General features: G+C 44.7%; 1 protein-coding gene across 2 annotated transcripts in view; it reads right to left on the bottom strand.

Moving 5' to 3' along the window:
* PACSIN1 (protein kinase C and casein kinase substrate in neurons 1) overlaps nucleotides 1-19,103 on the bottom strand; it is a 57,704-nt gene extending 38,601 nt beyond the window's left edge. The window contains exon 1 of one of the 2 annotated variants that reach the window (XM_088674198.1): nucleotides 18,633-19,103. The gene's annotated coding sequence lies outside the window, so the exon portion shown is untranslated. The remainder of the gene's footprint in view (nucleotides 1-18,632) is intronic. The other variant, XM_035123981.3, reaches the window with a different exon arrangement.
* Nucleotides 19,104-25,864: the final 6,761 nt, after the last annotated feature.

Below are 25,864 nucleotides of genomic sequence, written 5' to 3'. Positions count from 1 at the left end.
CAACAGCTTTGACCTGAACCCCCCAAAAGGGGGGTAGATCACTCCCAGTTTTTAACTGTGAGTAGATCAGAGTCTCTTGGGAGGTGGCCACCCCTGATTTACAGTATACAGATGCAGGAGGAGGGGCAGGCTGGAACACCTGTGCTTTTTATAAACATCACTGTGTCTGTCAAAGCTACAGCCCCCCCTTTTCTTATTCACTTCCTTTTAGCCTTGCAGAGCCACCTTAGTCAAATTGAATCCTCTGCACCCTCATTAAATCGTCAATAGAACTCTTAATGTGATTCCTGAATGCTCATTAACAACTCCCACTCAAGAACAATAGGGTGAATTGGTCAGCTATCGAAACTTGCCTGGGGATATCTGCTCCATTGTCTTAACTGCTTAACTACTGGTTGCCACTTTGCTTTATTTATTTGATGTGTTTTTGTTACAGCTGTGTGTCCGCCCCCCCCCCCAGCAAGCGGAGACTTAGCTGCTCTTGCTAAAGCAAAGCCCTTTCCACTTCAGTTTTTGGAGGGGAAAAGTGCTGGTTATGGTCTGTAAAATACATTAATTTTTTGCTTCTGGGGGGGGCAGCTGCCCCCTCCTGCCCCCCCTGCCTACGCCCATAACGGGGTGAGCTCCCGTTGCTCGGTCCCAGCTCCTGCCCACCTAGCAGTTCGAAAGCACATCAAAGTGCAAGTAGATAAATAGGAACCGCTCCAGCGGGAAGGTAAACAGCGTTTCCGTGCGCTACTCTGGTTCGCCAGAAGCAGCTTTGTCATGCTGGCCACATGACCCGGAAGCTGTCTGCGGACAAACGCTGGCTCCCTTGGCCTATAGAGCGAGATGAGCGCCGCAACCCCAGAGTCAGACACGACTGGGCCTGATGGTCAGGGGCCCCTTTACCTTTACCTTTACCAGTGCCATAATATGAATGATTCTACCTCCCATGTTTAAGAGAAAACAAATATGCATATACTGTATGCATACATGTACATGCAATAGAATGGGAAGAGATCCTTTAGCTAGTCCAACTGTTAGATCCATACACAATCTTATTCTGATCTTTCCTGTCACCAGATATTCTAGAATGGGGCACATGTATGATGATGCCAGATCAGCCCCTCCTGCATTTCTCCCTCTTATGGGGATCAGTGTCTGCTTGAAGGAAGCCCGGATGGGAGCCATAAACTCTCATTCTCTCTCTTCATTGATTCCTTCTTCAGTAACCAGCACTAGAGGGAGGGACAACAAAACAGCTGCATGTTGGAATGATGTGGTCTTCTTCCTTGCTCCTCCCCACCCGTCCCTCTCACCCATTACAGATCGGAAGCATTTAATCAAGCACAAATCCCATCTGCCATTAAGGAAATGACCCCTGGGGCTCCCTGTCAAATATAGGGTAGGATCCCTGCCCCCCACAGAATCTGAGAGGTTTGATGAAATCAGAGGTGATGGGTTAGGATGCTGAGCTACCCTAAAGGCAGAGGGTTTCCCACTGAGATACAAAAAGGATTTGGCCAGTAGCAGAAAGAGCATCTCCATCATATGTATATGGCCTAACACAAGTCTGTCCTCTTGCGAGGAGATGCATTTATGCAAAGATGGCAGAGTTTTATCCTCTTTTGTTATGTCAATTCCTATGCAGCAGATGCTCTTCTTGCAGTAATCAGTAATGCTCTTCTTGCTTGGTAATCATAGGAATTGTAACTCTATGAATTGGGAGCTTACAGATCTGTGCTTAGAGCCCTCTGTTACTTGGTATCCTCACCAAATTACGGTTCCCAGAATTTTATTTTTATTTCTTTAATGGGAAGCTGCGAAAGCTAAACTGGTACGAGAACATGTACATACGTAGCTTAGATGTACTGTTAGGGGAACTTTCAAGTGCTGCTTAACTGTACTAGGAAATATGAAATTATCTCACTCAAGCTGGAGAACAGAAATTTAAAGAGAGGCCTGATAGCTGTCTCCAAATATCAGAAGGACTGTCATGCAGAAGATGGAATGGACTTGTTCTCTATTGCTTCAGAGGGCAGGGCTTGGGTGGAAGCAGAGAAACGTCCTTTTGGTTAAACCTGCAGAACAGGCAACCTCAGGATGAGGTGAGCTCTCCTTCACTGGAGACATTTAAGCAAAAGCTGGGTGGTCATCTGTGAGGTAAGCTGTGCATCCTGCATGATAAATCCTACAATGAGCAAGGGGTTTGATGACCTCCCAAGCCCCTATGAAATATCCATTTTCTATGCTTCCAACTGAGTGTGGGAAGTCAGATGCTTTTACTTCTGGGACACCTTCACACATACCAAGGAAAGTGAGCCTTGTGGACTCCAGGCACAGACAGAGGCGGAGTTAGCTGCTCCGGCACCCGGAGCGACGCACATGCTGTGCACCCGGGGGTGGGGCGAGGTGAGCATCCCACAGGGGTGGGGCGAGCGTCCCACAGGGGCGGGGCAGCAAACATGGGGAACACCAGTGAGCATCCCATGAGGGCGCCGCAGCAAGCATCCTAGGGGGGCACCACGCCGATGTCACCCCCCCCCCAGGGATGACATCTGGGGTGGAACGCACCCCCTGCACCCCCTTCCTCCGCCAGTGGGTACAGACCAGCACAGAGTGACGCTCCTGCTCTTGCATGTGGATCATATGGATTGGGAAGCTCTGGAGAAATACTTCTAATCCTTGAAATCAGAATGACTTGCCCCAAGGCATCAACACCCCTCAAATAATATGCAGGTAACTAGCAAGAACTGGTGGGAAAATGATTATCCACTTATCACCCAGGAGGTGAGCCAAGTTTGAAGCAACAGACTCTAGAGAGGCGACAGTAAGGGTCTACATTTTCTATGCAGAATGAGGCGGGGGGCACCTTGCTTTTATAGTTGAATGGGGCACACACATGTGGTAGATGTGCTGAGGAGGAACCACAGCTAATTATACAGCACACGCTTCGAATGCAGGTCCCAGGTTCAGTTCCAGACACCTTCAGATAAAAAGGAACCAGAGAGCAAGTGATGTGAAAGACCCTGGACAGCCACTGTCATCCTGAGCAGATAACACTGGGTTTAATAGTCTTTGACAGGAAGCTTCCTACCGTAATACATGCGGCTGTCTTTAGAATGCATCTACTTTGCCAGGTTTGGCATTCCTGAGTCACAAAGGCACTGCAGGCTATGCGAGGAGCTTGCACGTGTAGCTAAGAGAAGGCACAATTTAGAGGAGTCTAGTTAACATACTGCGTAGGATCTCAAAGTGCCTTTTAGAGGAGAGTAAATTTATATGGGGTGGGGGTAGGGATTCTGAGAACTGAGGGGGGAAATGCCTGCTCCACTGCTGCTTCTCCTTTGGTTCTGATCATTTTAAATTAACCCAGCATTACCTTCCTGTCAGTAGGTACGGCTATGCCTCATATAATGCCCCCCACTGAAATATGTTCTGACTGGAGAACCTTTGTGTTGTCTATGCTGCACATAGGGTGACTCACCCATTCCAGGGGTGTCAGAGTCTGCGAGAGATGCAGAGGAGAGGTGCTCTGCAAGAGGGAAGAAAGGGGTGGGTGGGTGGGGGGAATCTCTGGCACTTAAGTCATATCAGATCCCTGCTCAAGATCCCCAAGGCAGCTGCAAAGAATGCAGTGGGAGATGTCATTTCTGGCATAATGTGACATTGTCTTTGCTCACCAGGGCTCTGTTCTCAAATCAGCAGAATTCAACTGCTGTTAACCTTTTAGCAGACTTGGGGCTTTGCTAAGGGCAAAGTGCAGGTTGTTAAGTTAAGGCAGAGCTTTAAAAATGCTAAGGGACTCGCTTCTTGATTGGTTTAAGGGAGCACAGCCATAGCAAGAAAATGAACAGTCTGAACCCACTTGGTTGTCTGGAAGGCAAGTATATATTCCCAGGAAAAGGATATGTATGTTGTTGTATGGCTAAAGTGAAGGGTTGTATGGCTAAAGTGAAGGGAGGACCTGTAGCCCTCCAGAGGTTGTTGGACTATAACTCTGTCACCCCTGGCGACTAGCCAGGCTGAGGCCTCCAGGTTCACTACCTCTGGGTTAACTGGTAATGGGCTAGATGAGGGCAAACAAACTGAGGCTCAATCCAGAGAAGACAAATAAGTTCAGAAACATATTCTGGAAGGGGGATTTAACGTGTTTGGGATGGGTTTGTACTTGCTTTGAAAAGTCAGGTCCATAGTTTCAGCCTAACATCTAGATGACAGCAGTGGTGAGCAGTACCTTTGCCCAGCTTAGGCTAGTGTATCAGCTGCACCAATTACTGAGGAATTCAGACCTGGTTACAGAAAGGATGTGAGCAGGTCCACACTTATGGGACCACATTTTAATAGTTATGTAGGGCAGAATTTTGGCTGGTGAATCATCTCTCACCACTGCAGCACATATGCTCCTAACTATTAAAAAAAACACCTACTTGGCTTGTTTTATATTGTAAAAGGTAAAGGGACCCCTGACCATTAGGTCCAGTCGTGACCGACTCTGGGGTTGCGCGCTCATCTCGCATTATTGGCCGAGGGAGCCGGCGTATAGCTTCCAGGTCATGTGGCCAGCATGACTAAGCCGCTTCTGGCAAACCAGAGCAGCACATGGAAACGCCGTTTACCTTCCCGCTGTAGCGGTTCCTATTTATCTACTTGCATTTTGACGTGCTTTCGAACTGCTAGGTTGGCAGGAGCTGGGACCAAGCAACGGGAGCTCACCCTGTCACAGGGATTCGAACCGCCGACCTTCTGATCAGCAAGCCCTAGGCTCAGTGGTTTAACCACAGCGCCACCTGGGTCCCCACCTGGGTTTTATATTGTATTTTATATTTAATAGGGTTTTTTCATGTACTGTATACTGGAATCTCACTTATATTGCTAGCTACTCTGGGCCTTGTTGCATAGAAATGCTACATAATTTGGGGATATAAAGCACCCATCTACTTTTTGGATTATGAAAATTGGCATTTTTCTCTTCATATACGAGAGCCAGGCATTTTATAAAAATGCAATTTTAGATTCTCAGCACTCTGTGCTTTGTGGTGCAGTTGCAATAGGGATTCTTAAGGATTCCCCCCAAAAAATTCCAATACAAACAGACCTGATCTGTACCCCCCAGACTGATGCACAGATTTGGATTATTTATTATTATTTGATTATTAAATTTATATACCATCCTTCATCCAAAGATCACAGGATGGTTTACTATCTAAAAACACAAAATATGTAACATAACAACAAAATAACAAACAAAATAAAACATATCCCCTGGGCACATTTAAAAGTCTATATAGATTGTTTAATCAGCAAAGGCCTGGGTAAAGAGGAATGTATATGCCTGGCTTCACTCATTTACTATGTTGACATTGACTTGGGACATAGTTACTGTTTGGATTTTGCACTTCTCCAGATGTAGGATAAAATGTATCTAGAAATACAAAACATGAGCAAATATATCTATGCAAAAATGGATTTTCATGTAGATGTTAAGAAAATGTGCAGTATAATGTAGAAACAGGATAGAATGGAGTTATGAATGAACATATGTGAAACTGGCATAGACTAAATATCTGATACTCAATCCCTAGCCGCAAATAGGCCTATTTCTATTCCATTAAGATAGTCTGGTCCAGCACTCAGTTTCACTTACTCTTTTGAGAGGGGTGGAATATATGCATGGCTGGGACCAAAAGTCAATTGAGTAGATAGAGTATGGCAGGGAAACTTCCTCTACAAGCAAATTAGTGCCCCTTGAATGGATCATGGCACTGAACAAGAAAAATGTGAATAGCCACTGAGTTGCTTTCCATGTTTTGATGGAAGAGAGACTAAGGGTGGTATTATTTCAAGTAGACCTGCTGAAATTAATGAATATGACTAAGATAGGTCCATTAATTTCAATGCGTCTATCCTTCCCCTCTTGGAGGAGAACATTTGGTCTGCCCCAAGTTTATTGTCATCAATAGCAAAGGCCACCAAATAACAAGGATTTAATATGCCTGAAAGTCAAACTGTATCTCACAGCTGATTCTCAGTTTTTATGCTCCCCCATCCCCGCGCGAAACATAAAACATATGTTGTCAGATGTAGAACTAACCTGTGAGATCCCATAGAATTCTTTCAGATGTGTTTTGTCTGTGGTCACAGTGTGGAATTGGAATAGCCTCATGTCACTAGTGTCTTATTTCAGTTTCTAGTGCCTGGTAAGTGATACGACTGAAGCATCCTGTGACAGCTACAGAAGCAGCTACCAAATTCAGCTGAGAGGTCTGTTCTCTGAAATCAGTGGGACTCAACAGCTACCATTAACCTTTTAGCAGTCTTGGGGCTTTACTAAGGGCAAAGGGCAGGTTGTGCTAAAGAAGCAGCAGAAGGAAGTCAAGGGACTGGAGCTCCTTGATTTAAGGGGGCACAGCAAGAGCAGCAAAAGCAACAGTCTGGATCCACATGGCTGGCTAGAGGGAAGATACCTATTCTAAGGAAGGTGCTTATTCCCCTCTGAGCATGCTCCTAGCTCCTGCATTAGAAGTACAAGAGAAACACAGGTCCAATTCCATCCTAAAGGGAATGAGACCACTCATGTTCAACAGATATGTAGCAATTAAATACCAATTTTAAAGAAGCTAAAGCAAATTTCTGTCTTGAGAATGGTTAAATGTGTGGGAGGGGTGGGCATGCATGGCAGTTGCAAAACAGGTTACAGAAAACTAGACAATAACATGCTTCCTTCACATTAAACTTTTCCAGCACAATTCTACGTTTTACCCAGAAATATGTCCCACTGAATTCGGGGGGGGGGGCTTAGTGGCTGTGGGATTGCAGCCCTAAATCTTAATGCTGCTTCCTACTGCTAAATTCTCATTAGCATAGCAAGATATGCCTTGTTTGCTGATGAATTAATTGCCTCCATGCTATCTCCTATGGCCAATCATTGCATGGATTTTCATTTACTCCCTGCTTTAAACTTTTTGGAAATTTCTAATGACCTCTGAGAATGAGTAGTAGTGTTGCCTTATCTCTGGTTCTGTCATTATACATTTGCTTATTTTTTCCTCTACTCTCTCCTTTTAGATTTTGTTGTTGTTTAGTCGTTTAGTCGTGTCCGACTCTTCGTGACCCCATGGACCATAGCACGCCAGGCACTCCTGTCTTGCACTGCCTCCCGCAGTTTGGTCAAACTCATGTTCGTAGCTTCGAGAACACTGTCCAACCATCTTGTCCTCTGTCGTCCCCTTCTCCTAGTGCCCTCAATCTTTCCCAACATCAGGGTCTTTTCCAAGGATTCTTCTCTTCTCATGAGGTGGCCAAAGTATTGGAGCCTCAGCTTCACGATCTGTCCTTCCAGTGAGCACTCAGGGCCGATTTCCTTCAGAATGGATAGGTTTGATCTACTTGCAGTCCATGGGACTCTCAAGAGTCTCCCCCAGCACCATAATTCAAAAGCATCAATTCTTCGGCGATCAGCCTTCTTTATGGTCCAGCTCTCACTTCCATACATCACTACTGGGAAAACCATAGCTTTAACTATACGGACCTTTGTGGGCAAGGTGATGTCTCTGCTTTTTAAGATGCTGTCTAGGTTTGTCATTGCTTTTCTCCCAAGAAGCAGGCGTCTTTTAATTTCGTGACTGCTGTCACCATCTGCCCCCTTTTAGATAGGTAGGCATTATTTTGAAAGGTAAATCGCCTTGATTACTTCATCAGAAAGTATATCCCCTTGATTTAGATATTTGGTCAGAATACTAAAAGCAGAAATAGCTGGCTCCATCTTCCACCTAAGAAAATTAGATTGATGGGAGAGGAGAGCCCAGCTCAGAGATTCTAAACCCCTCAAGCAATGAGGATGAGCTGGAGGGATAACTTTTGCTGCAGGCAGCCTTTTCTGCTCCTGTAGGCTCCCTGCACAATTTAGAGCTCTGGTCTTCCAGGGTTCTAAATCCTGTGGGGAGCCTATATGAGCAGAGCAGGCTCTACTGCTTAGAAGCTATCTCTCCAATGGAGATGGCAACAGAGTGGGAGGCAAAACTGGTCCCTGTTCCCCCTTATTGGGTGAGGGATTTAGAATACCTGCATAAGGTCAGTGTTCACACATCATCTAAAATCTACAGCTTTATATACCGGTATGTGTGATTCCTGTCACTATGCATATAGGCATATGTGGGAGGAAGCCTACCATTTGGTGTCATTTTATGTAACAAGCTTACCAATATCACACCTATCAGTATCACAAAATATCAGTAGCAAAGGACTGATAGGTGTGTTATAGGAAATCTGCAGGTGACTGGCTCCATGGCAGGAGAGGAGGATTCTGGCAGGGTAAATATACATGTGAACATTCCCAGTGTGTTGTTGTTGAAGAAGCAGGATTATGTAACAGAAAACACACACACACACACAAATCCCCAAGTTATTCACAGGAACAAGCAAACATAGGTGGCTCTCTAAATATTTGCCATTAAAAAAATAAAGCAGCAATGTACTGTAAATTAACTAATTTGCCTCCCATGGATATGTGAAGAGGTCCCTATTGATTTGTCCTGAATTTCAGCTGCAAAAAAATAAAAATAAATGATCGAACATTTCCACATCTCAACAATCCTTTGAAATGATTTCCATTTTATGTAGAAAATGATGCTGAGAGACCTTGCCCACGATTTCTGGTCTTGAACCCAGTGAAGCACACTAGCTGCATTAAATAGAAATGTTGGTAGTATAATCCAAGATGAATGAGTGACTCTCCAGATTTTGTTGGACTCCAATTCTGGGCCAGGAATGATGGGGTTTGTAGTTCAACATCTGGAGGTCCACAGGTTCCTCAACCTTGCCATAGAAAATTAAGCACAACCCTTAGCACTAAGATACTATTGTGCATGTGTGCTCTATACAACTTGGGTGTCCTGGACAGGCTATGTCCCACCCCAACAGCAGGGTAGCGTGTTGCTGCTATCCTACAGCAACAACAATTGTCAAGCAGTCATTTTCTGATTTCTTCAGGCCCTGGTAAAAAATACTTCTCAAAACTGGGCTTGTGAACGCAGCTTCTAAGACCACATGCCAATGAATTAAACCCAATGAAGTAAATCCAACACAGAGATGGGATTTCGTTTTAGGCCTGCTAGAAATTGTGTAGTCAGGTTCTTATCCTGGAGCTGGTGCAAGGGTTCTCAATGATACTGGGCAAATGATATGAGGCTGAAGAATAAATGATGGCCTACATTTTTTTATATACTGGCTCTTTGCGCACCCAACCTTCAATCTCTATTTTGATTCTCTATAAAATTAGGGTATTTTTCTTCCCTGACTGTCTTGATTGGAAGCACTTTAAGACAGGTTCTTATTAGTAACATGAATATTGTATGGCACACCAGGACCTCTAGGGGCTCATTTTGACACAAATAACTCTTGTTGATTAGCTGGATTTTGTTAACTGCTCAGGCTAAAACACAATAATATTTCAAAGAGCCAAATGCTTTTAGAATGCTGCTAGGTTTTTTTCTGTTTCTTCCTTGTGAAACACAGCTTCTTACACTTAAAAGATAACCTTTTATGTCTCGAAACATGAATTTCAACCGTTTAAAGACAGCCTGTCAGAAACCCACATGTATATTTATTACAAAAAAGCTGCTTTCCGAAGAAAGCTTAGCTTTCAGCACATACACACAGAGTACAGGATACACCCCCCACAGACCCATATTGTTTTCTCTCTAGTAAACACAGAAATTAAAAGCTATTCTGATTGAAACCTTCTGTTTGGAGGGTGCAATACTACTTTTGTTTCTTCTTAAACTACTGCTAAACATACGGATTTGCACAGAATTTCTACAGATTACAAACTGGCATCTTGTTCCTATTTTGTACCAGTTTGTCTCTCATAAGTAGTGTTGCAGCAGATACAGTTGGTGACGGGGGCTTTTGGGAAGGACGATCTGAGCCAAATTATGGTTCTCTTAATTACTAGGGACATCTAGATGATTTGTAGGAAAAAACTATCACAGAGGCAATGTTCAGATAAGGAGGACATAGCTGCCAAGTTATCCCTTTTTTTAAGGGATTTTCCCTTATGCTGAATAGGCTTCCTCGCGAGAAAAGGGAAAACTTGGCAGCTATGAAGGAGGATAAGTTCCTTTGTTCTCTCTCTCGCTTGCTTTTAATTGCAATAAAGATGATTAATTCCTGTCTGATTTTAACAGAAGTCCATTTTTCCCAACCAAATAGTCTTAGAAAAAATATACTATTATATAGAAAAATGATCTTATAGACCACTATACTTCTACAATTTAATGGAGAACAATACAAGGCTCTATAGAGGCTTTATACTGTTATGAGTTTGTGGGGAGGAAGTGGATTACATGCAATATCCTTTTACCCCTGGATCCAGCAAGTGTTAAAAAAATAACCCGGGCTAGCTTCCTATGCTGAGGTGATTGCCTGGGTGATGGGCCATTAAGGGAACCAAGGAAAGGGGGCTTTGTGCGAGATGGCAAACTAACTCAGAGATAGGGACAAGGCCTGAGATGAGAGCTGAAAGTGGGAGTGATGTTATGTAGAGGTAAAGTAGCAAGCTGGAGAGTCAGAGCAAAGTTTGAGAGCAGTGTTTGATTTCTGTTTGAATCTGAGGCTGTAGCTGTGGAAGAAACAAGACCCCTTTGTGGTGTGAACCTCTCCATCGTAGGCTCAGGTTGTATATATGTGTAAATAAGCCATATATCATAAAGACACCACTGTGTCTGCTGTGCCTCATTTCCAAAAGGAAGTGTGAACCCTGACAAAGTGCCTTGAACCGCTGGAATCTTGCACCACTAGGAGTTTGGAGTGGCAAGCAACAATACTTCCTCTCAGGGCTTTTTTTTCTGGGGGTACTCAAGGGTACACAGAACCAGCACCCTTTTTTTCTAGAAGAAAAGCACTAGTTAAAAGTGTGGCACTTACTGTAACAACTCCATGGTGAGTGCTGGCACTCACACCTTGATCTCCCTCCGAGGTCTGACTTCTGCTTGCCTTGCAGTTCTGTCTGCCTGGGTAACTAAGGAGCATAGCTGTCAAGTTCTCCCTTTTTTAAAAGGGAAATTCCCTTATGCTGAATTGGCTTCCTCGTGAGAAAAGGGAAAACTTGACAGCTATGCTAAGGAGGTCTGACACCCCCTTCCTCAGACCATCAGTCCCAAATTCCTACCACAGTTTTATTTACACATATATACAACCTGAGCATGGGATGGAATGGCTCATAGCATTAACAGACATTGCTCCCTCACTAGATTTCTAGGGGGGTTCCCAAAGCCTTGGATTCAGCACAGAGCAAATTCAGCCTCTTGTGTCTTTTAGACAAGACTAAATGAAGACCAGCCCTTGGGCTACTGTTTTCCTACCTACAAGATGATGTGGCTTCTAGCCAGGATGTGGGGGAAGGGACTTATCCCCTCCTGAAACGGCTTCACATCTGCACTTGACCAGCTCTTCAGAATGGATGCCTAACAGACTTGAGCAGGCCCACTGCCTTAACAAAGAGGCTGGTTTAATAAGATCAGCACTCTCTTCTACTACACACCTACAGATACAAGATCACACACTTGGTTGGGACCCAACGATATAATCCAAACCAACCCCCCAACCCAATAACACTATGCCTAACATTGCCACTTTTATTTCCAAGCAAAAGCAACCATGCGTGGCCCTGGTCCAGCACCGCACTCCTGATCTGGAATCAGGACATGCGCTAGTTCTCTGCCCAAAATCACCACCACAATCAGTGCTATGTACTCTAAGTGCAGCAAACAGTAGGGGGTCATCAGCAGAAAAACTAAGCTGCTTTTTCTTCAAATTAAAAGCGGCATGATTAAGCACACCTTTTTTTAAAAAAAAAAAGGAAGGAAGGAAAGTGGGATTAAAATAAAGTGTGGTTTGCCCCAGTTTCTACCTAGAAGAGAGGAACAGACTGTGGTTTGCTACCACCTGGAGAACCCTCAAAATAAAATAATATTTATTTATTTATTTATTTATTTATTTATTTATTTCTACCCCACCCATCTGGCTGGGTAGTTCCCCAGCCACTCTGGGTGGCTTTCAACAGAACATTGAAAACAGAATAAAACTTCAAACATTAAAAACTTCCTTAAACAGGGCTGCCTTCAGATGTCTTCTAAAAAGTCAGATAGTTGTTTATTTCCTTGACATCTTATGGAAGGGCGTTCCACAGGGCGGGCGCCACTATCAAGAAGGCCCTCTGCCTGGTTCCCATTAGAAATGTGTTTTAAATATGGAGCTGGCTTCAGGATCCTTCCTACATGTTTATTCATTATGGCATTTTTTATCCCACTAACACTCCAAGGCGCTCAGGATGGTATGCATTGTGTTCCTATTCTTTCATCCTCACCACAAGCCTAAAATGTAGCTTAGGCTGAGAGATTGCAACTGGCCCAAGATCAACCAGGTTTGCTTCTTGTCTGAACAGGGATATGAACCTTGCTCTTCCTGGTTCAAGCCTCTATCTTTGACACCACACTGGCTCTCTAAGCATTTATAAAACTTGCTGCCAAAGCAAAGAAGTCCCGGTTTTTTTTACAACCCTCTTTAAAAGAAAAGAAAAAATGGTTGCAGCTTAAGGCTGCAACTTAACATATGTTATAAATTGGGGAGGGGCAAGGCCCCGCCAAACCTCTAGATTCAGTAAAGGTTTAGAATTTGAGAAAACCTACAAATTCATGAATTTAGCAAGCGCTGGAAATAACACCAGCTAGCTTCCTCATGAGGCCAGCCTTGTGATGGCTCACTGGGGGTGGGCCACTGAAGACCCAAAAGACTGATAATGGCTTCATCTGTTTGATAAATGTTAGCCAGCTGCAAACCATAAGACTCGTTGCCCAGCATGGAGGGGAAGGCTGCCAGGCTTACAGTGGGTGTTGCTGTATGCAGAAGAGGGAGGAGTTGTTTCTGCAAGTGGTTCTGGGAAGGAGGAGGAGGAAGTGGACAGAAAGTCATGTGGGGCTAAAGAGAAGAAGTCATAACGCAGGGGGCACAGGTAGCATGGCTTCCTCTCTTTGGAGATCTGTGTTTGCTGCTCATAGAAAAGGAACAAAGGACTGTCTTGTGATGTGAATGCTGGAAACTCTCTCCATCTAGACCAGGCATCCCCAAACTGCGGCCCTCCAGATGTTTTGGCCTACAACTCCCATGATCCCTAGCTAACAGGACCAGTGGTCATGATTATGGGAATTGTAGTCCAAAACATCTGGAGGGCCGAAGTTTGGGGGTGCCTGATCTAGACACAGGTTGTAATCATGTGTAAATAAACCATATTTCATAAAGACACTGCAGTCTCCGCTGTGCCTCATTTCCAATGGAAACACAAAACCTGGGTAAGCAGCTGGAACCCCTGGAGTCACACACCACTTTGAGATAGGGGTGGGATGTAACAATACAGTGGTACCTTGCTAGACAAATGCCCTGCTAGACGAATTTTTCGCTAGACGAATGGGTTTTGCGATCGGAGGTTGCCTCGCAAGACGAATTCATTTTGTGAAAAACTCGCCTAGCAAATCGCTGTTTCCCAATGGAATGCGTTGAAATTCAATTAATGCATTCCTATGGGAAAAAAAATAATCAATGCATTCCTATGGGATTCGCAAGACGAATTTTTTGCAAAACGAATTGACTCACAGAACGAATTAAATTAGTCTTGCGAGGCACCACTGTACATTTACCTGGGAGTAAGTCTCACTGAAGTCAGTGCATAGCTTTGTTCCTCAGGTCTTGTTTAAAACATTATGCAATGGAAATACCTTGTCGTCTGCTAAAGATTAATATAACTGATTGTGTTAGTTTGTTTTTAAACTCCATTAGAATTGCTATGCTATGCAAAGCTATAAAACAAGCAGGGGTGGGCCTTCTTTATACTTCCAAATTATATTTATATATAAAATAAAACTCCTGCACCAAGGTAGCTCAAGCCCTATGCCAAGAAAAGCCATATTCTGCAATCTCTAACAGTAATGCCTGCCAACCATATTTGCATACAGTATACATGCTTGCTTTGCAGAAGTCAATCAGCTTCGGCAGGTCATGAGGAAGGACAAAATGCTATGCAGGGCACTGAAGTCAGGTCTGCCTGTGGCTGAAAATGGCTACTAAGCCTCTTCAGTCTCCTGGGATGTCATCAGGCATTGCTCGCAACCTTTCCAGATTTTTGTTTCATATTAGTAACAGGATGTTGAATTCTACACTAGCATAGAATTGCAGAGTTTTCACAGCGCTTGTTATATGTACAGTGGTACCTTGGGTTACGAACTTAATTCGTTCCGGAGGTCCGTTCTTAACCTGAAAATGTTCTTAACCTGAGGTGTGCTTTCGCTAATGGGGCCTCCTGCTGCCGCCGGCGAGCAATTTCCATTCTCATCCTGAGGCAAAGTTCTCAACCCGGGGTAGTACATCCGGGTTAGAGGAGTTTGTAACCTGAAGTGTTTGTAACCCAAAGCATTTGTAACCCGAGGTACCACTGTACTTGGTTTTCCTTTTTTTCCCCTTTTTCATTATTATCGTTATGAACTATTGTAGCAGAAAGTTGCCAGTTTTCAGTTCACCTCTGCTGTGAACTCACTAGGCTGCCTTAGGCCAGCCAATCTCTCTCTACAATATTGGGGGCAACAAGAGTGACTTATTTTACAGGCTTGTTGTAAGGATTACAGCTAGATTTTGAAGCACTCTGAACTCTTGGAATATTAAATTTTATCATCTTTCTCATCAAATAAGGATCTAATACATTAGAACACCCTTATTAAGAAAGTCAATCCAGAGCAAGGATTGAGCAGCCTTCAGATTAAAAAAAGAGTATATAGAGATGTGTTATACTTTCTTGCAAATCTGACATCTAGAAAACAATGCCCTTGGATGCCACCAGCCAACAACGGGAAGGTGTCCAACTGTCATAATTTTGTGTTTTCCTTTTGGTGCTTGGCAGTGATAGATGTTAGTAGGAGAAAAAACATCAAAAATTTCAAAATGGGAAGAGGATAATCAACAACCCACACCCAACAACCTTACAATTTTGAAAGAAAATAATGATTTGCCTTCTAAAAAGGGAACCTTTGATTCTTAGCATCTGTTATGAATGGATTTAATGGAAGCATGGTGCAACACCTTCTGCCTTCCACTAAATCTCTTCCCCCCCCCCCCGCGTTTCTCCTTCCTTCTAGGGTAGGGAATGGATAATCAAATTCTGCTGAAATGCTCGAAAAGCCTTATGCAAACAGTTGTGGTTTGCAGACCGGGTACAGAATCTGATTCCTTTTTATGTTGCTTACTTATTTAACAAAATACATCTACCTAACAGTTAAGGGAGGCTAGTTTTGCTGTCTAAACAAGTGTCATCCAGGCCCTCGCAGCAGCTAGTGAACCATGGCACTTGGGCAGGGACTATGAGGGCTTCACAAGCAAGTGTAGTCATTGCATCCGTGTTCCAGGTGACTGCTTCCGTGATGGCAGGTCTTGTTTAGTGCATACAAGACCTCAGGCTGAAGCTTGCTCTAAAAACACTTCAGCCTTTAACTTATTGCCATGCATCCTTTAAAATCAAAATGCCAAGGATGCACTGTGATCTTGCTGGAATCTGTACTTGCATATATACTTGCTGCAGCACTTGGAAGCATGCCAATGACAGGAAGCAGCTTTGCACATGCCTCGTGATAATGGTTGCCTCCATGCTTGCAATTTCTCTCCTTTGGAGATGGGAATAATATTATCTAAGAACCAGCAATCAAGAATCATCTTCAAATTTTCACAGCCTCTGTTTTCTGTCCTAGTCTCCAAATGTACATGAAGTTCTACAGGATAAACTAGATGATATATCAGGTCCCTGCCTAGAGGAGCTTACAGATATTCCAGAAACAAGGCAATGGAGATATTTAGGTATCTCTAGGCAAATGAAAGTAGACAGTGACATGACAAATTATTAGATAGAGCACGGAGACTGTCAACTTTATTCAAATATGGGACTTAGAGAAGAATGAATTTAGAGGCTATGTGATGCAAAGAGGTCCTGAGGCTGCCACTTGTGCCATAAAATACTATTGGATTCAGTTCCAATTTGCACCTGTGCCACTTCTACCCTTGTCTGTTTTATAAAGTCTTACAGACTGGATCAAAATGGGATAGCAGTTTGCCACAATAGGTTGTTGAGAAAATGCATCGGTAATATAAAAGGGGTTTGCTTGATAGGGTATGAAGGAGCATGTAATTTGGATTTGATGCAGAAGAGAGTCACAGAAGAACTGGATACTCTGTAGAATGCAAGCAAAGATAAAGGCAAAATCAGATGGTATTATGCTGAAAACTGGATGTTTGGGATGTATTAAGGATAGTGAAGTACTTGGTTTCTATCATGGCTTCAGGAAATTGATGCAAGTTTTCATAAAGGGGGAAATTGAGTGGCAGGCTTCTGTGATTGCAGTGGGTGACTGAAGGTAAGTAAATCTAGAAGAATGCTACAAACCATCCAAGGGCCAATTCACATGACCATTTGGGGAAATGATGGCAATGGGATTGTGCTGCCATATTGACTCCCTGTCCATGGTGAACAGGTCATGCACCAATCCCATGAAGTACAGCCTCTCACTCTTAACATGCCTGCATGCAATGAAGAACCTCTGATTTTATGTGTTATTAGACTGGCAGACAGAACATAACCACAATGATTTCAAGTCATGTCTAAAAACCACTGCACCTGATGACTGAGTTACTCTGCCCAGCAAGAAGACATAAGGATAGACAGGGTATCTTTGCTCTCAGGTTACATATCTAGGGCTATAAGCCCCACACCAACTATATCACCTTAGACCTGGTTTCTCCTCAGTCACAGAAGAGAGTTCCCACAGCAGACCTACAGGAAAGAGGCATAGCTCATCTGTTTACTTTAATCTTCGTATTCCTCCCTGCCCCTATCAAGAACAATTCATTCTGCTATGAGGAGGGGGTGATAGGGCATGGCTTAAATTGAGCAGGATGAAGATAGCTAAAAGAAATAATTCAGCATAAAGCAGATTGTAGGCATTTGTGCATCACATTGGTTCCTCTTTCCAGATCTAGCTTCTCTCTTCCTGTAATCATGAGGAATGCCCTTGCAGTATTGGAAATGGAAGGAATAATGTAATGGATCCTAAAAGATGGAAACCTTGGCCTACCCTGCTACCATTGCCCATTAGCTTGGCCTGGAGATGACAATTTTTTTTTAAAAAAAGGCTGGCTATATTTGATCAGAGGTCTGAAGGCATCCCAAATGGAGTTAGGGATCATGGTCCTTCCCTTTGCCCCAAATGGTTCCAGCATTCCTTCCTTGAAGAGGCCAAGAAATACCCTCCCCCTCTTTGAGAACCTTTGGCACCCCTGGTGGAGGAGGCAAATGAACCTGTCTTGCAATCCCATAATATTAATGATGATCACAGAATCACAGTGTTGGATGGGGTCCCAATGGTCATCTAGTCCAACCCCCTGCAATGCAGGAATCTCAACTAAAGCATCCAAGACAGATATAATATATAGATATATCCCAGGCTAAACATACCTAACTCCCTCAACCATTCCCCATAAGGCTTGATTTCCAGACTCCTGATCATCTTGGTTGCCCTCCTCTGCACACGTTCCAGCTTGTCAATATCCTTCTTAAACTGTGGCGCCCAGAAATGGACCCAGTACTCCAGGTGTGGTCTGACCAAGGCAGAATAGTGTGGGACTATTATTTCCCTTGACCTGGATATTATACTTCTGTTGATGTAGCCTAGAATAACATGATCTTTTTTTGCTGCTGCATCACATAGAATTGTTGTTGTCGTTCAAGGAACAGTGCAATTCTTCCTTAAATGAAAATGGTGCAGACAGTCTAAGTATGAAAGGTCAGTACAACTGCAGAATGTGCCATGGCTGGAAAGTACCCAGTGGGATCATCTAGTTCACCCCTGTGTCCCGAGGCAGACTGCCCTGCAGCAAGGGGCATCAATCAAGGTGGGGACCCAGCCACATGTCAGTTCAGCTAAGAGTCCTTTGCTCATCCTGGTATCATTTTCACCCACCCACCCACCAGGTGCTTGTGGAACTGCCAGCTGCTTTGCCCCACAATTCAGCCCCAACGCAGGCTCTTGTCACAGTAGTGCACTTCTTCTTCCCACTGCATGTAGTGCAACCCACATCTCGTCAGGTACAACCCCAACAGGGGAAAAAAAAAACCAAGAAAAAAGGGAAGTAGGGGAGAGATCCAGAGATGCACGGGACAAGCTTCTACCGAAGCTCAACTAAACAGATGAAGCCCAGCCCAGGGACTGCCCCTTCCAGCCCCCTGCCCCCCCGGAAAGGTTCCACGGTGGGGCTGTGTGCCCACCATAGCTGCCAAGTTATCCCTTTTTTAAAGGGATTTTCCCTTATGCTGAATAGGCTTCCTCGCGAGAAAAGGGAAAACTTGGCAGCTATGGTGCCCACCCCCAGCCTCTTTTCCAGCTGCACTCAGAAACTGATGGACCTTTGCTTCCAATCCCACCGTCCCCGCTTCGATGCTGCAGGGCTGGCGGGGGGGGGGGCGGAGGAGGAAAAGAATTGGAGGTGCAAAATATGAACCCCGATAATTCTCTTCCCCCCACACACAACCACACACCCCGACATAAGAGACGAGGGCTTACCTGCGCAGTTCCGGCCGCTGCTTAACGCGGGAAGCTTAGCAGACTGTCCGAGAAGGCTTCCTTGCAAGACCCCTCGCGAAAGGCTGAGGAGCCACAGCTGTGTACTGTATGTGTGTTCGTGAGCGCGCGCGCGCACAGGAGGGCAGGGGATGAAAGGGAGTTCAAATTCCTCTCCCACCTGAACCGCGGCAAGCGCGCGAGGTTTGCTTCCTCTGGCGAAGCTCCGACTCCAGCAGCAGCTTCGCGACGACTGCGGGCAAATCGCTCCCCCTCCCCACCCCTCCCTCCTCGACCGGCCGCCCACCTCCTTCTGCTGGTTTCTATGGCAACTGGGTAATGCTCAGCGCATCCTGCCTGCGAGCGCCGACTCTTCCCCACCAACACACACACACTCTCTCCAGCCGCGCTCCCTCCCACCACCCGGGTTGCGCGCGCGCAGACAAAACCGCACGCACACACATATATGCATGCACGGCCTGTCCAGGCGCACTGCGCGCGGGCTCTCGCCTCGGCGGAATGTTCCTCCCGCGCGCGGGTGGCAGTAGAACGCGCTAAACCCGCCTCCCGCACCTGCTTCTTTTCTCAACCCCGCCCCCCGCGCGCAACGCCGGGTTCTGCTGACACACGCAAGTGCGCGTGACTACAGGCAAGCGTGCGACACGTGTGGTGCTCCCTCAAGTGATACATGTAAGGACACACGAGCTTGCTCGCGAGGGACTATCTGTGCGCAGCAGGCTGCAAGACGGTAAATATCGAGGCCTTCCCGAGGAGACGTCTCCTGAACAATTTGAGGTCTGTGCATGCTCCAGCCATTCTGCTGTCCCTCAGGGCAGGACTTCGGGGTGGAAGACCTACTTAGGGAGACGGTCCCACCACGCAGCAGAATGAACAGAGGACCCTCAGATGCCACAGGGCTGCCTCACGTTAAGGAAAACTTGAGTCCTGTTGGATCCAGCCAAAGGCCCATCTCTTCCAATGTCCTGTCCTGTCCTCAACAGCATTCTCCCCCCTTGTGGTTCCCAGCAAATGGTATCAAGAGGCAAACTGCCTGAAGGCATGGACATTATGGCCAAGCATACCTAAAGATTCTTGGAACTGGTGTTTCTCGCTCTTCTTAGAGCCATCCCAATTGGTGGTCATTGCTGCACATTGTGGGAGGAGCGAGTTGCATAGTTTAACTTCACTTCTGAAGTGAAGTAAAACAAATTACCATCGAAAGAACACCCTTCCCCCGTAAGACAATGAGGACCAAGCTAAAATTACCTAACTGCACTAATGCATCACAAAATCCTTGGTAATGCCACAAAGGATAATAGATGAAGCCATCAAAAGTGGAACCCTAACATTGGAGAGATGACCACCCATGCATTTTCATGGACTACCCTAATGGTTAAACCACAGAGCCTAGGGCTTGCCGATGAGAAGGTCGGCGATTTGAATCCCCGTGATGGGGTGAGCTTCCATTGCTCGGTCCCTGCTCCTGCCAACCTAGCAGTTCAAAAGCACGTCAAAGTGCAAGTAGATAAATAGGTACCACTCCAGCAGGAGGGTAAATGGTGTTTCCGTGCGCTGCTCTGGTTTCGCCAGAAGCGGCTTAGTCATGCTGGCCACATGATCCGGAAGCTGTATGCCGGCTCCCTCAGCCAGTAAAGTGAGATGAGCGCTGCAACTCCAGAGTCGTCAGCGACTGGACCTAACAGTCAGGGATCCCTTTACCTTTACCCTAACAACATGGTCTCCCTAGCCTAGCAAAGTCTTTGGGTTTGCTTGTGCAGTTAGGTAATACAAGATGTACCATTCTTGTAGACCACTGCAGAAGCAGCATCTACTTATGGAACCTATTTCTGGAATGTTTTCTACGTTTCTTTTCCTGCACTAAGAGTATCAGCAGCTCTTTTAAGATTTTCCTGCAGGAATCCAGGCTCAAGTGGGGTGTGTGTTTGTCAACGGGACAGGAGGACTGACTTGCAGTAGACTTGGAAGTAGGGTCACAGTTGGATCCCCATACCTGCCCTAGGTAAAGTGCCTCTTAAAAAGTGCTCTCCAGAGCAAGACAAAGATGAAGCAGTCTACCAGGTGCACCTACTGCAGCCTCATCACAGCAGCAATGTCAGTTCATTGACATTCCTCTATGCTAACCAATTACCTGTAAACAAACAACAACTCCTAGAGGGAGGGAAGTTTTTGCATGTGTGAGAAGACTGACAGTAACTGCTGTCCCTGGAGGACCAGAGTGGTTTTAAAGTGGTGCGGTAATAAGCTGAAGAAAATTTCAGCTCTTGCAAGGTCCAGTAGCTGGTAACCAGATGGCCCCTAAATACCCAATTTTTAGTGATTGCAGTATTTTGCTCCATTAAAAAAGTGCTTTTCTAGCCAGTATGCCATCCATTGCTGTTATGAGTACTTTGTGGAATATGGCTAGGTGAGCACCACATGCCCCTACTCGAATAGTGCCTGTGACATCACTAGTGCATGATACAACTCCTCTGCCCCAAATTTTTCTGTCTTTTTAAAAAGAAGCATTAGAGGCTGTGTGCCCCTCAGCTGTACAAATCATGTGCATGACTGCTCAATCCAGTCATTTAAAAAGCAACAAGCTCGAGTAAAGCCATCTATTCAGCCCCCTCAATGGAGCCCTGCAATTTTGTCAACTGTTGGTACTTGAGTTACTGCTTTGTAACAAGTGAGCAAAGGCATTCTTCTTCCTGCAAATAGCCAATGTTATGAAGTGCCTACCTGATTTAGTAGGCACTAGGCACTTCATAATATAGCAGGGGGGCTAGTCAATTTTAATTTCCATGTCTAGGTGAAGAGAAAGTGGTTTGGGCTTTAAAAAAAGATAGGGGCAAATCCTCTGAATCTATTCTGCCCTGCATTGTCTGTCTCTCCCCGCTCTCTCCCCATAAGCGTCCGTTATATGGAGATGGGATAAAATGCTAGAGAACTTGTGAGACTTGTACTAAAGCTAAAATGTGACTTGCTGTCTATGCAGGGAATGCCTGTACTTGTTAAAATCTGTTCAGTGACAAGTGGATTATACTCCCCACTCCACAGTGCAACCCAAGCTATTGTACAAAAAAAAAAAAATCAAAGGCCTGTGCTGAACTTGGATGAAGTGTTTATCTGGAAATCTGCAATGTTTTTGTCTTATTTTGTACTTAGCTGTTTCTACCTACCATAGCTGCCAAGTTCTCCCTTTTTTTAAGGGAAATTCCCTTATGCTGAATAGGCTTCCTCGCGAGAAAAGGGAAAACTTGGCAGCTATGACCTACTGTATCCACCCCCACTCTGTCCTTGATCTCACTGCTTTCTTTCAAGTGTCTTGCCAAAGTCCACCCAATCAGCATCATAGCCAAGTGAAGATCTATACCTGGCTTTCCCACAACCAAGCCTTCTCCACCACAGAAAATTTATCCCCTCCAATAAAAGGCCCAGTGCAGCAAACAGGAATTATTTAAGGAAAGCGGGGGGGGGGGGATCTGCATGCATTGCATAACTTTCCACAAAGCTCAGCATCTCTTTGCAGCATTATGTAAGATAAGAAAGTTGTATTGGCCCAGTTTCCAAAATGTGCCACTGGGACAGAGAGAAGCCACAAGGGCTAGTTCATACAACCTTTTTAACATGTAGGTCGCAGCTTGAATGTTGGACATGGTGTTCAGTCTTGTGAATGCTCCAGATGTATGGCCATTGCTTATTTGAAAACCCTCCACAATGTGTCTTAGGCTAGAAGTTAGTGGTGAGCCACAATCTCAACACATAATGGAGGCATACAAGACGATTCACAATGCCAGACAGTGTCAAGAAATGTGATCTCCTGATGGGTAACACAGCTTTGACCCAAGTGATTTTTCTTAATGTTAAACAACACCTGAAGCAGAAAAACAACTTGCATCCTTGAATTAAAAAACCCCAGACTTAGTGTCCCCATTGAATTAGCTGTGTTGCACAAATGGAAAGATTAATCTGGAATATCACAGCTGGGGTCTATCGGAGAATGGTGCTTTCCTTGAGGAAGCCAATGTCCTTAGTGGTACTTTAACAAATTCTCCCATACTTCTGTACAGCTAGATAATAAGAGATTAGAGGAAATCTAAAGCTACTACCGGTAACAGGCACATCCTTAGAAGCTGTTAGAGCTGCCAACAGGCCAGTCCTTAGAAGCAGTTGCAATAATGATGCCGTTTGCCTAAGGAGGGTTGTTCTGTTGTTCAGGAGAGCTAGGATCAAGTTGCTCTGAGAACGTAAACCAGGTCCCTTGTGGCTTTATCCCTGTCTCAGACAGCCTCTCATCTTTCTTCTAAAGAGCACATTTGACTTCCTAATGAAGCACAGTAGGGCTCTCTGTCTTCAGCACCCTTCATCTGGCTTCTTGCTTCCCAGATTCCCCATTTCAGCAGGAGAGGGAGTGTAGGCACAGACAGACAATAATTCACTTACAGGCTAGGAATAGAAGTGAGAAATGGCTTTACCTTTGATAGCTCATCTCTGCCTTCCATTCCTTCTGCACCTTGCTAAACTAAAATCCCCTTTGTTACTTCTGATGTTTCTTTTTTCTTTCCTTCATTTCTCTGGCATATGGTTCCTTCCCTTTTTTCATCAAAAGCCTCCTGAAGATCTCATAGAGAAGCTCTCTCACCGGATTTCCCATTTTGAGATAGGCCAACGTTGCCTGAAGGTAAAGTTTTTTTATCCACTGGGGCCAGGCAGGAGATAAGAATATACCCCATGGAAGGAAGGAATAATACAAAGCTCTACTTTTCAGAGAAGAGGGGTAGGGGGAAGCTTCCTCTGGTACAGTAGAGAATTGCACAAAACAGGTATTGGTATAACTGCTGTATGTGCATACGCTAGACTGAATCCCTTGTGCCAGTTTAAGTTACAGATGAATTAACCAGTACAAGAGAATGAGAGAGTTGTGCTTCCCCATGGTTAAACGGTTTAAAAAATGAGAATTATTGCTGCTGCTGCTGCTGCTGCTGTTGTTATTGCTACCTGGCTTTTCATAGACAAGATTTTTATTTGAGCATGCTGGTTTGCTTTTCAGATCTGGATAATTCCTACATGTGTAAAACCAGCACCTTTGGGACATATCTGACAAGAGGATCTGACATTACCATGCAGGCAAACGTAACATCTGTAAACTACTGGCTTAGATAAGAGCCCCATTATTCAGGTGCCATACAGATGTGTTAATAAAAGCAGTCTTACTCTGTTAAGAGCCATTTTTGAGAGATGACTCTGCAAATCTAACAGCATGTGGCTACATGCTCATTCACACTTGGCTTTTTCAGGTCCAAGCCCAAATGTTGTGTGTGAAACAGGTTTTAAAAATAGCTGTGTTATGCTTCATTGCTGTTCCTCTCCCATCACCATAAACAACACTGCAATTGTAACATTTCCATCAATTTCTCAGTATGCAAAGCTTTTTCTCCTGCAGTTCAGTTGACTTTCATTAGCTAGCAGAAGGGAACAGAGGAAATAAATAGACTCATACAGTACAATCTATATATTTTGACTTAAAAGTAAGCTTCCTTAAGTTCAGCGGAACCTACTCCCAGATAAATGGGCATAGGATTGCAGTCCTTTTATATCTTTCTCCCAACTTTTTTTTAAAAATTGGAGATGGGTATGAGATGCTATGAGTTCCTATGAGTTCAAGGGAAGGAATGGCAGAATCCCCACCCCTGGCACAACCATTTTTATCTGCTCAAAATTGTTGCGCAAGCTGCTTTTCCACTAATGGAAGAAAATATACTGGAGGGGCAAATTCTCCTTCTTGTAACAATCAGGATAAATATACATAATATTCCATGCCCTGTTTAGTTTTGGCCTATTCCTTCTTTGCACAAGTTCTCTTCTTCACATGTGGGCAAATTTTGCATCCACTTCATGTTCATGTGCAATTAATTATATTATGATAGGATGCCGTACAGCTTCACAGCTCTGACCCAGAGCCAAAGTAGGGAATTTAAATGGTGGACTGGTTCAATCACTGGTACAATTATGCTACTGCCATCTACATAGGGACCAAAGCAACATCACACATTGGCTCAAGACTTGTTGCTGCCTGATGAAAATCCCAAATGGTGCACTTGCACACCCCTAAGGCCATCTCTGTTAAAGGTTTGCTGCACCATTCAGAAACCAATTCCTGCCTTCATTTCAAGGTGCTGCCTGAAGTAGGTGGTTTCACTGTGCTTCAAGGCAGGACTGATGCTGGATATGCCATAATGGGACCTTCCCATCCTATCTCATGTCTGCTTTCTCGAGTCATCTGTGGCCTGTTGTTGTGCCATATTGTAGAAGCAGCTGGAAGCTTTTGGCTGTTGCCTCTGTGCTTCCCATAGTCCCTTCCACCTTCAGACAAGAGATGCACTCAGCTAGTTGCCTGTTTCAGATACCCGTCCCCACTTCCTGGGAAAATGCAGACGCTACGCTATTTGTGTCCTTAATTAGAATCACAGAATAATTGGGCCCTCTGCAGTTGCTTGCTCAGAAAGCAAATCGTTGTGAAAGGCTGTGTCATTGTGCAGGTGGCATCAGAAACCCAGCTTCTTTCCACCAAAACAATCCACCTTTTGTTTGCTAATTTCCAGCCCTTCAGGCATCCTCCAGAACTCTTTCCAGGGAAGGGGCATGGTCTCTGACATGAAGGGCTCAATTTTTCTGGCAAGCTGCAAGGAGCTTTGTGGAAGATGCTGTTTGTGAGGCCGGGAAAAGGGACTTGCTGCTTTCCCAAGATCCCAGCCATGCTGTTAATTTAGACAGGGCCCAGTTCTGGAGATTTGTGGCATGTAGAGCTACCTTTGTGTCAATGAGCAGCGCAAAATCCCTGCCAGGCTATCATGCTAGCATTTTGCATCCACTTGGCATTGGCGAGAGAGGCTGGGCAAAGTGCAGGCAATGACGAGTTCAGGCTGTGTTTCTGCAAGTCCTTCTCATTTTAAAATGGCTTATTTCATTGGAGATTGCATTTTCTCCAATGTGCTGATGAGTGTGTTGGCCACTTTCCCCATGCCCACCTCTGGTATAAAGCCCTGGAGGGTAGGCCAATTCTCAATGTGGTCCTTTGGCCAAAAAAAAAAAAAGCTAAATCTGGTGTAAAAGAAGGAATTGTGGAGAGCATTTTGTCAAGTCCTCTTTCATCATGCAGGTGTGAAAAACTGCACCTGTTGAAATTATCCTGTATACACCTACTAATAGTACAGAATCTTGTCCTCCTTCTCTTA

Source organism: Zootoca vivipara, chromosome 7 (genome assembly GCF_965207765.1).
Source record: "Zootoca vivipara chromosome 7, rZooViv2.hap1.1, whole genome shotgun sequence".
Classification (NCBI taxonomy): Eukaryota; Metazoa; Chordata; class Lepidosauria; order Squamata; family Lacertidae; genus Zootoca; species Zootoca vivipara.
This window is presented reverse-complemented; position numbering and strand designations above follow the sequence as displayed.